Source organism: Giraffa tippelskirchi, chromosome 2 (genome assembly GCF_054371585.1).
Source record: "Giraffa tippelskirchi isolate mGirTip1 chromosome 2, T2T-mGirTip1v1.2.pri, whole genome shotgun sequence".
Classification (NCBI taxonomy): domain Eukaryota; kingdom Metazoa; phylum Chordata; class Mammalia; order Artiodactyla; family Giraffidae; genus Giraffa; species Giraffa tippelskirchi.
This window is the reverse complement of record NC_137276.1, coordinates 87,915,330-87,926,327: the sequence shown is the minus strand read 5'-3', so window position 1 is coordinate 87,926,327 and position 10,998 is coordinate 87,915,330.

Here is a 10,998-nt window from a genome sequence, read left to right as displayed (position 1 = left end):
TATTTCACCCCCTAAAAAGTCTCCTTATTTTCCCCTTGTAACAAATGTCCAAAAGCATTTAGTAAACTCCTGTCTCCTCAACTGGTCACTCCATCTACCAGCAACCCATTGTTCTGAGATGAAAAAGAGTCCAACTAACATCTCCTAAGCTCCTGTGCCTACTTCTGAGACATCTGTTCAATTCCTAATCCCAGCCATCAGAGAGAGCTTAGGTAGAAAGAATTTCTGCAGAGAAATTGGTAAGGAGAAAATTATCCTGAGACTTGTATCACAGGAGAAAAGGTATAGCCAGTACTTTGGCCACCTGATGCGAAGAGTTGACTCATTGGAAAAGACCCTAATGCTGGGAAGGATTGGGGGCAGGAGGAGAAGGGGACGACAGAGGATGAGATGGCTGGATAGCATCACCGACTCGATGGACATGAGTTTGGGTAAACTCCAGGAGTTGATGATGGACAGAGAGGCCTGGCATGCTGCGATTCATGGGGTCGCAAAGAGTCGGACATGACTGAGTGACTGAACTGAACTGACTGAAATACAACAAGAGCCCTCTGTATGAATGAGTTTTGTTCCGAGAGTATGTTTATAAGTACAATTTGTTTTTAAGTCCAATGAAGTTAGCCTAGGTACCCAACTAACACAATTGTCTATATAGTAGTAGTATACTGTAATAGTTTTATAATAAATAAAAAACAAACATGAAAAATAAAGAAAACATTTTTAATCTCATAGTATAGTGCCATGAAAAGTACAGTAATACCGTGTAACAGCTGGCAGACAGGGGCTAACATCAAGTGAACAAGCAAGAATAGTTATTGATTGGAGGAGGGAGAGGAGATGGGAAATGGTAGAGCTGAAGCATTGTCAACAATAGGAGTGGAGGGCAAGTTCCACTTTCACTCGTGCCTGGTGTTGATGACACAGGTTCTGGTTTCTTGCTGGAAAGAGATGCATGTTCACATCCTTGAGAGTTCACAACCTGAAGATTCATATGTAGAGGACTTTCTGTATCTCTTGCCAAAAGGTTTAAAAGAATGTAAGAGCAGAGAGTCTAGCTGAATATATATAGCTATTCTCCATGTCTGGACCCCAGGTGGAAAGATTTGAAGACTGGGAGGAACCCTACAGAGCTGGAATCAGCTAAGGGCTCATTTACTCTCATTGCTGGGCTTAGCACCTATGCATGGTATTTCCATGGGTCTGAGGCTCTCACAACATGGCAGGCTCAAGGTGGTCAGGCTTGTCACAGGGACTCAGGGCAAGGATTCCAGAAAACAAGTTAGAAGCTGCAATGCCTTTCATGACACAGTTTCACAAATCACGCAGTATCACTCCCACCACATTGGATTGGTTGAAACAGAGCAACACAGATGTGAACTGCATGGATCCACTCGGTGCTGTATGTACTATGCTGTGCTTAGTCGCTCAGTCATGTCCGACTCTTTGCAACCCCAAGGACTGTAGCCCACCAGGCTCCTTTGTCCATGGAGATTCTCCAGGCAAGTATACTGGAGTGGGTTGCCGTGCCCGCCTCCAGGGAATCTTCCCAGCCCAGGAATTGAATCCAGGTCTCCCGCATTTTAGGCAGATTCTTTACTGTCTGAGCCACCAGGGAAGCCACTCTACATGAGGTTGTTTTTTTTTTCCCCCACTAAATAATGTGCTACAGTACTACACTGCCTGTGGTTGGTTGACTCCAAAAGACGTGAAACTCAGGCTAAGGAGGGTCCACTGTAAAGTTATACTTGGATTTTCCGCTCTGTGCAGGATTGATGTCTCAGCCTTCCACACTGATCAACGATCAACTGTATAATGTATTTTTTAACAAAAAAAAATTTTATATAGCTAATGAATATTTCCAAATGAGTAGTGTGTCTTATTCAAAGTAGCCAGCATGGCTATACAATTATTCTAATGATGCTGTGCTAATTCACATCCTTTTAAGTTCCTCTTTTGAAATGATCTTCACAGAGGCCAACATATTATTTTGTCTATATTCATTGGTATTCATTCAACATTCGTTAGTCTCTGCTTCTTGTTGGTCACTGTTGTAGGCAATAAGGTTGTAGCGGTAAACATGACATACAAAATCCCTGCCTGCTCAGTAATTATTATAAACAAACAAATATTTTTGATGGTTCTAGGTATTGACAATGAGAGGGTGATTTGGGAATATTTTAGATAGGGGGATTAGGGTGTGCCTTTCTGAGGAAGTAAACTGTCAAGAGAAGGGGAAAATAAACTTAAGATCTTGGAAGAATGGCCCAGAGAGGAAACACAGTTTGCTTTGACTTGTGGATAAATGGAAAGCTACTGCAGGATTTTCAGAAGGCAGTTTCTTAATTTGGATAATCTTTAAGAGCAGATTTGAGATAAGTGAGTGAATGTCATGAGTAGATTTGAGATAAGTGAGTAAATGTCATGAGTGATTCAGTGGGATCATAGAGTTTATGGTACAAACTGAGTTTTGTAGTTTGGGAAGTCATTTTTAAAAGATGATTTTTAAAACCGTGTTAGCGACCAAGCCCACAGAAGTTTCTCCACACCAGCCTCACCCTCTGTGAGATACATTGTATAAATTCAGTGGAAGTAGATGTACACCACTGTTAAAGAGATATATGAAAGTGAAAGTGAAGTCGTTCAGTCGTGTCGGACTCTTTGCGACCCCATGGACTGTAGCCTATCAAGGTCCTCTGTCCATGGGATTCTCCAGGCAAGAATACTGGAGTGGGTTGCCATTTCCTTCTCCAGGGGATCTTCCCAACCCAGGGATCAAACCCAGGTCTCCTGCATTGCGGGCAGACGCTTTACCATCTGAGCCATCAAGAGAAATATAAATATATAATATTTAATGAGGGCAGACATGCTTGTAAAGAATTTAGTGTAAGGAAGTGAACATATAAATTGTATGTAACTAGATAATATGGTTACTTTCATTGCTTTTCTTTTCTTTTGGGAAGGGTTTGAAAATGCTCTAGGCTTCCCTGGTGGCTCAGTGGTAAAGAATCCACTTGCCAAAGTACCAATACAGGAGACACACAGGTTCAATGCCTGGGTGGGGAATATACCCTGGAGAAGGAAATAGCAACTCATTCCAATATTCTTGCCTGGAAATCCCCAAGAAGAGGAGCCTAGCGGTCTATAGCCGCAAAGTCAGACACAACCTAGAGACTAAACAACAACAACAAAACAACAACAACAAATATGCTCTTCAATTTTATTCTTTTAGTCCTCATGATAACTGTTACAGTATACTTGCCTCCAGAGCTTATCCAAATGATCACATATTCCAATTTAAAGGAGCCAAATGTAATGCAGTTTCCTTGAACTCTAAAAACAGAAGTGATTCTGGTTCATTAGGGAGACTTAAACTAGCCAATCTATAAACATAGAGAGACATGGCATCCATAAGCATTTTTTTTTCCATTTCATAGACTTTACCACTCAGACTTCGGGGTTCTTCCCGTAAGTTTGTGACTCATCCTTGGTTCAGATGACTTAATGCTTCCATCTAACCAACGGAAGGGAACATGATCATTTAACAAATCCGCGATCCCCAGTTAGGATGCCAGGAGCCTCTAAAGAAATGAATCTTGTGGCTTGGCACTTGTATCTTTTCTTTTTTCTTTAAAAAAAAAAATCAATGCTTACAGCTGACCTACTAACTAGAATTTCTTTCATCCCTTGAGGGTATTTCTGGACCAGTTTGCTTTGCTGTCTCATAACAGACTACAAAAGAGAGGGGATAAGTTTCCTTGTATACATACAGCAAAGCAAGCCATATTCTTGTTCCCCCTTATCTTGTTCTTAGTAAAAATGTTGATGCTTGAAATAGTCCAGTCTTATGCACGTAAATCATCTCATTGAAATTCTCATATTAACAATGCTATCAAAACAAGTCAGGAATTGTAGTTTTAATTTTACAGATGTGGAAATGGAGGAGTGCAGGACTTTTATTTCTAGCTGAGGGTCACTTATTAATAGGTTAGCAAGGTACTCAGAGTGAAATCTGGATCCCACAAAGTCTAGTACATTCTTCTGATACAGCACATGTCTCTACAGAAAACACCCAGTAAGTACCTTATACAAGCTTCCCCACTCCTAACTGAATATTAGATGCTGTATGCAATTTAAGCATTCCTGTTTTCTTATCATGTATGTGTTATCTATAGTGGTGATCTGTGTGGTTAATGAAAAATTCTAGACAATGAAATTGACAAGCTGGCAGAGACAATAGTGCATCTTTCTCTTCAATAGACCATTGACTGAAGGTGAGTCTGTGACGTTCATTTGAAACTGATGCTGGAAGTAGCAGTTAGGAGATAAATTTACCCAAATTCCTAGTTGAACACTGACAAGCTATGTCTCCTGAAGCTGACATTTCCACATGAATTTTAAAAGCAGGATAATATATACAGAAAGATTTCTAATGGTTCTGCACACACACATGCACACATGCACACACACACACACACACAGGCCAACCCATCAGTGATTTTTCTTGGTTTAGTACCTATTCTGTGTGGTTCAGAAAAAAAAATGAGCAACATCTGAAAGTAGGCTGATTTAGTTGACTGGAATGAGGATAGATTGAGGGTGGGGTGGGAGTGACAGGAGCAGAGTTTGGGGAGTAACAGGCTTATTTATTGAATTGGTTGGAGAATCCAGCAAAGAAACTGAGCCAATTGTTATAAAACCTAGGACTATTGGGTTAGAGGGATGAACGAAAAAGACTCTTCTGTTGTTTTGCTGGACATTCAGTAATGTGATCTCTCTTTGCTTCCTCCTCAAGGATTCTACCATCTTAAAGCACCTTTACATACAAAGGTTTACTTTACCGTTGTGTGAGCTTTGGAATAGCATTTGCTTTGTTTGTAGGATTGCCAGATTTCACAAGTGAAAATACAAAAATCCCAGTTAAATGTAAGTGTCCTATAAACACTGAATAATATTGTGTGTGTGAGTCTCAAATATTGCATGGAATAATCTTTTACTAAAAATTGATATTTGCAATTCAAATTTAACTAAGGAGTATCTTGTATTTTCTCTAGCAACCCTATTCATTTAGCTAAGACATGGAAACAAGTAAGACAGTTTATTTTATCGGCTTGTATGCAAATTGGAGGGAGTTTCCTAGAGGCTTGGAGGCAGTAACAGCTGTTGCCAAGCTTGGCTGCACACATTAGAATCACCCAAGGAACTCCAGATTCTGGTGCAGTTGCTCTGAGATTCAGCAGGGCACGGGATTTTTTTCAAAGCATTCCAGGCGACACTGGAACAGCAAGGAGCTAATGACTGATGTCCAGTGAGTCTCATCCTGCACTGTACAACACAGAAATCTAAGGGATTTATTGAAAACATTCATGCCCAGATCCTACCCCAGAGCAATTAAATCAGTTTAAGGAGACAGCCCATTCATTGCAGTTAAGGAAAAGCAAATTTCAGTGCTCCTTCAGAATTAGGAAGCCAAAAATATGGCATCCTAGAGACAGCCAGCTATAGGAATTTTTAAGTTTATCTTTCATTTTTAAAATTATGTAAAATTATAATAATGATTTATTATAATAAATCCAAGCAATAAAAGAACATCTAAAATAAATATGAGGGACTTCTCTGGTGGTCCCAGTGCAGGGAGCCCAGGTTCAACCCCTGGTCAGGGAACTAGATCCCACATGCCACAGGTAAGACCTGGCATAGACAAATAAATTAAAAGTAATAATAATAGTAAAAATAAAGATGAGCTTTCCCAATTCTAATTCCCAGAGGTATCAACTATTAAAACCTTGATCTGTTTTTCCAGCCTCAAGGAAGGAGGAAGCAACTAGAGGCAAGTGATATGTGTCTTTTATCTTCTAAAGAAGTGGCCAGACTTCACATGTAATGGACAGAACTTCGTCACATCACCACGTTAAGAAAATATTAAGGTTATTCAAGGCTTCCCTGTGAATCAGTGAAATCAGAAGGGAAGAAAGTGAGAAGAGATCTGAAGGACAGAACACCCTCTACTGCAATCACCCTCCACTCCTGATGTCCCATGTGATGGTGCTGGCACTGAAGAATGCTCCTGGCCATCCTCTGTCCCCGCTCACTCACCTCAGGGAGCGGAATGATTTACCAGCTAGTGAGTTTGAAAGAAGGAACCGGACATAAGCAGTTGCTTGTTTTTGCCTCTCTTTGGGGAGGCAGCCTGTCTGTAGGGAGCACACATTTTCAGCTCTTCTACGAGGTAAGTTTTGTAGGTCAAGTTTCCACCAGGGACCCCTCCTATTTACCAGCTCTGCCTGAGGCAGGGAGCAAAACTGACTGTAGTGTGTACATGCTCAGTCATGTCTGACTATTTGTGATCCCATGGTCTGTAGCCTGGCAGGCTCCTCTGTCCATGGATTTCTCAAGCAAGAATGTTGGAGTGGGTTGCCATTTCCTTCTCCAGGGGATCTTCCTAACCCAGGGATCAAACCTGCGTCTCCTGCATTGGCAGGTGGATTCTTTACCACTGAACCACCTGGGAAGCCCCAACTGATTCTACACCACTCTAAACCTATTGTTCCCAGAGAACCCCACATATCTTTAAAACAGCTTTATCAGGATAAAAAGAATTTCTGCTTCCTTCCCTTGTCTACCTCACAGTGAATTTCATTCACAAGATAAATCTTTCAAAACACCAGCAATATAAATATAGTTTCTCTTTGAAAGTTATAGAGCTATCAGTGAAGACAATGGCATAAGCTCTCCCTGATTTCCATGTCCAGGCAAGTCCTGTGGCAGTGTCTCAAACCAGTGCCATGAACATGTTGTAAACAAGAATATACAAAACCATATGCAGAGAGATATACAAACACAGAAAACACAGAGAAAAATTAAAAAATGGTCTAACTAGTAGAAAAAATAATGATGACAACTTAAGGGGGTAAAATAGACGCTGAGCATTGCCAGGAATAATCCTCTTTGCTGTCACTCCATCAACCAGATCCCTGAATAAAATATTCTGACATCCCCAGCCATGTCATCTGTTCCATGTCATCTGTTGGGACAGCAGGCAGATCAGGACACATCTGGGCAAGAGTTGTATTCAACTGCCCATATGTCTGCATTTCCTTTTCCCTACTCAGGATAAGGGTGAGATTTTCTTTGCATAACTAATGTTCCACTTTGAACCCAAAATTATATTTCATAAAAGCAGGAAAACCTTTCAAATAATGAATAGATTTTTACCAAAAAAGACATATTTTAATAAGGAAATTGAACTCAGATTTGAGCGGTGACTATAGAAGATATCATAGTATCAATGGCTGCTGCTTCTAAGTTGCTCCAGTCGTAGAGTAGGGTGCCATTGCCTTCTCCTATTTAGCACATTAGAAAATCTTTAAACTGAGTTTTAATTTTTTATTGCTTAAAAGTACAGTGCTATGAAAAATGTTGCAGTTAAATGTTTTCAGTTACTGCTAAATTTCTGGTGTGGTAGAAGGAAATTGGAATAAAGAATGGAGATCCAGGAACTCCCTGGGGGGCCAGCGATTAGGATTCAGTGCTTTCATTGCTGTGGCCCTGGGATCAATCTCTAGTTGGGGAACTAAGATCTTACAAGCCTCCTGGTACAGCAAAAAAATGAGATAGAAAGAGAAAGAATGGAGATAGTTTTTACTTCTGGTTTTAGTATTAATGCAAGTTGCTGGTGTAACTTTGATTACATGACCAAGGCTTTTCTCAATTTCTTTGCTTATATATTAGAATATAGGGCAAATAGTCCTTAATGCTCTTCTAACTCTAAAGTTCTCAGATTCTAAAAGTTACAGATTAGTACCGATATATTATCGGATGAAAAAAATGAGCAGAGTTTACTAAAGAAATCCATGAGCTGGTGCTGCCCCCTATAGGAGACTGAAAAGGGTGTGCTGTAAAACTAGATAAATATGTTTTATCATTCTAACTGCATTTCTCTGGCACCCTCTATGTGTTGATTGCTGCAAAACCAAGTTGTTGTTGTTTTTTGTAAACTAATTTCTAACTCTGTTTTTATGTTATAAGAAAAATTAAAACTTAAATCATATTTAATGCTTGTTAGCTAAGACAATTTGAGCAACATGTTTTCTTAAAACTGTTCAAGTAAAAAAGAATGCTCCTGAAATTTCCCCAAATAAATTTATCTGAGACTGAATTACAAAAGAACTGGCACCATTTTATTATTTTTGCTTTTAAATATCATACTTTTATTGTACCTGGTTTTTAAAACATTTTCTTTGAAATAGTTGACCCATAATTCTGTGTTAGTTTCAGGTGTACAGCAAAGTGATTCAGTTACATATATTTATGTAAATATATGTGTATATATAATCTATCTATCCATATAAAATATTTTTTAGTTTTTTTTTTTTTCCATTAGAGACGGCACCATTTTAAATGAATCACTCATTACCTAACCAAAGTATCAGAAACATTAAACAAATTTAGTGCTGCTGGAGAGGAAGTGGGGTGCTGGGACTCTCTCCAGAGAAATAGGTGATAGTGAATTTCATACTCCCTCTCTACCCTGATAGCATAGCAGGGCATATGTGGATGTGACACCCTGTCACTGCCTCACTAAAGCTGGCGAGGTGAGAGGCTGCAGCACCCCCTGCTCCCTGGCTTGGACCAGTGGGCCCATGAGCGTGAGTCGTCACATCATTCTCCCACTCGTTTGCTAAAGCCTGTGGTCACCCACACAAAAGCCTCTCTCTTGCTGCATGACTGAAGCTGGCAGGCAGGCACAGTCAAGGCGTTTTTCCCACTGCCTTGCTGGCGGTGTGATGTGACTCCGAAAGTAAAGCAACTGAACAAAAACAAATAAGTGGTACTACCTCAGAGCTTCTGCACAGCAAAGGAAACTATCAACAAAATGAAGAGACAGCCTACTGAATGCGAGAAAATCTTTGCAAAGCATATATCTAAGATACAAAAAGAATTCATAAAACTCAATAGCAAAAAGCCAAACTATGGGCAGAGAATATGAATAGATATTTTTCCAAAGAAAGAAAAAACCCAATACAGTATACTAGAGCATATATATGGAGTTTGAAAGATGGTAACTATAACCCTGTATGAGAGACAGCAAAAGAGACACAGATGCATAGAACAGTCTTATGGACTCTGTGGGAGAAGGTGAGGGTGGGACGATCTGAGAGAATAGCATTGAAACATGTATATTATTATATGTGAAACAGAACGCCATTCCAGGTTCGATGCATGAGACAAATGCTCAGGGCTGGGGCAATGGGATGACCCAGAGGGATGGCATGGGAAGGGAGGTGGGAGGGAGGTTCAGGATGGGGAAAACATGTAAACCCATGGCTGATTCATGTCAATGTATGGCAAAAACCACTACAATATTGTAAAGTAATTAGCCCCCAACTAAAATAAATAAATTAACAATAAAAAAAGAAAATATGCAGATGGTCAATAGGCACATGAAAAAATATTCAGCATCACTAATCATCAGTAAATGTGAATCAAAACCACAATGAGACATCATCTCACACCTGTCAGAGTGGTGATCAATAAAAAGACAAAAAATAACAAGTGTTTGGAGAGGACGTGGAAGAAAGTGATCCCTTGCGTCCAGTTGGTGGGAATGTAAATTGGTAAAGTCCCTATGGAAAATATTGTGGAGATTCTTCAGAAAAGTAAAAATAGAGCTAACATACAACCCAGCAATTCTACTTCTTGGTATTTACCCAGCAAAAACAAAAACACTAATTCAAAAAAGGCACACGCACCCCCATGTTCATTGCAGCATTGTTTTCAATAAATAGCCAAGACCTATGGAAACAACCTAAGCGTCTACTGAAAGATGAAGGGATAAAGAAATTGTGGTATATCTATATCTTCATATATGTATATATCTCTATCTACTTACCCACACAAACACAACGGAATACTACTCAGCCATAAACAGAATGAAATCTTGCCATTTATGAAAATATGGATGGACCTTAGGTAATTATGCTACAGAAATTAGTCACAGAAAGATAACTACTGAATGATTTCCTTTATACGTGGAATCTAAAAAACAAATCACATGGTGACAAAGGTCTGTCTAGTCAAACCTATGGTTTTTCCAGTAGTCAGGTATGGATGTGAGAGCTGGACCATAAAGAAGGCTGAGCACCGAAGAACTGATGCTTTTGAACTGTGGTGTTGAAGAAGACTCTTGAGAGTCCCTTGGACTGCAAGGAGATCAAACCAGTCAATCCTAGAGGAAATCAATCCTGAATATTCATTGGAAAGACTGATGCTGAAGCTGAAGCTCCAGTATTTCAGTCACCTGATGCAAAGAACTGACTAACAGGAAAAGACCCCGATGCTGGTAAATATTGAAGGCAAAAGGAGAAGGGAGTGGCAGAGGATGTGCTGGTTAGATAGCATCACCAACTCAATGGACATGAATTTGAGCAAACTGGGAGATAGTGAAGGACAGGGGAGACTGGTGTGCTGCAGTCCATGGGGTTGCAAAGAGTTGGACACAACTTAAGACTGAACAACAAAAAACAAAACAAAAATCATAGGTACAGAGAACAGAATGATGGTTTCCAGAGGGGAGAGGGAAGTAGTGGGCAAAATAGGTGAGGGGTGTCAAGATGCACAAACTTCCACTTATGAAATAGATAAGTCATGGGCATATAATGTGCAGCATGGTAACTATAGTCTGTAACACTGAACTGCAGGGCATCCTTGAAAGTTGTCAAGAGAATAAATCTTAAAAGTTAATTTTGTATGATGGCAGATAGAAACTATAGGCATACCTCATTTTACTTCACTTTATTATGCTTTGCAGATACTATGCATTTTACAAATTGAAGGTTTATGGCAACCTTGTGTAGATGGGGAAACACTGGAAACAGTGGAAGACTTTATTTTTTGGGGCTCCAAAATCACTGCAGATGGTGATTGCTGCCATGAAATTAAAAGACGCTTACTCCTTGGAAGGAAAGTTATGACCAACCTAGACAGCATATTAAAAAGCAG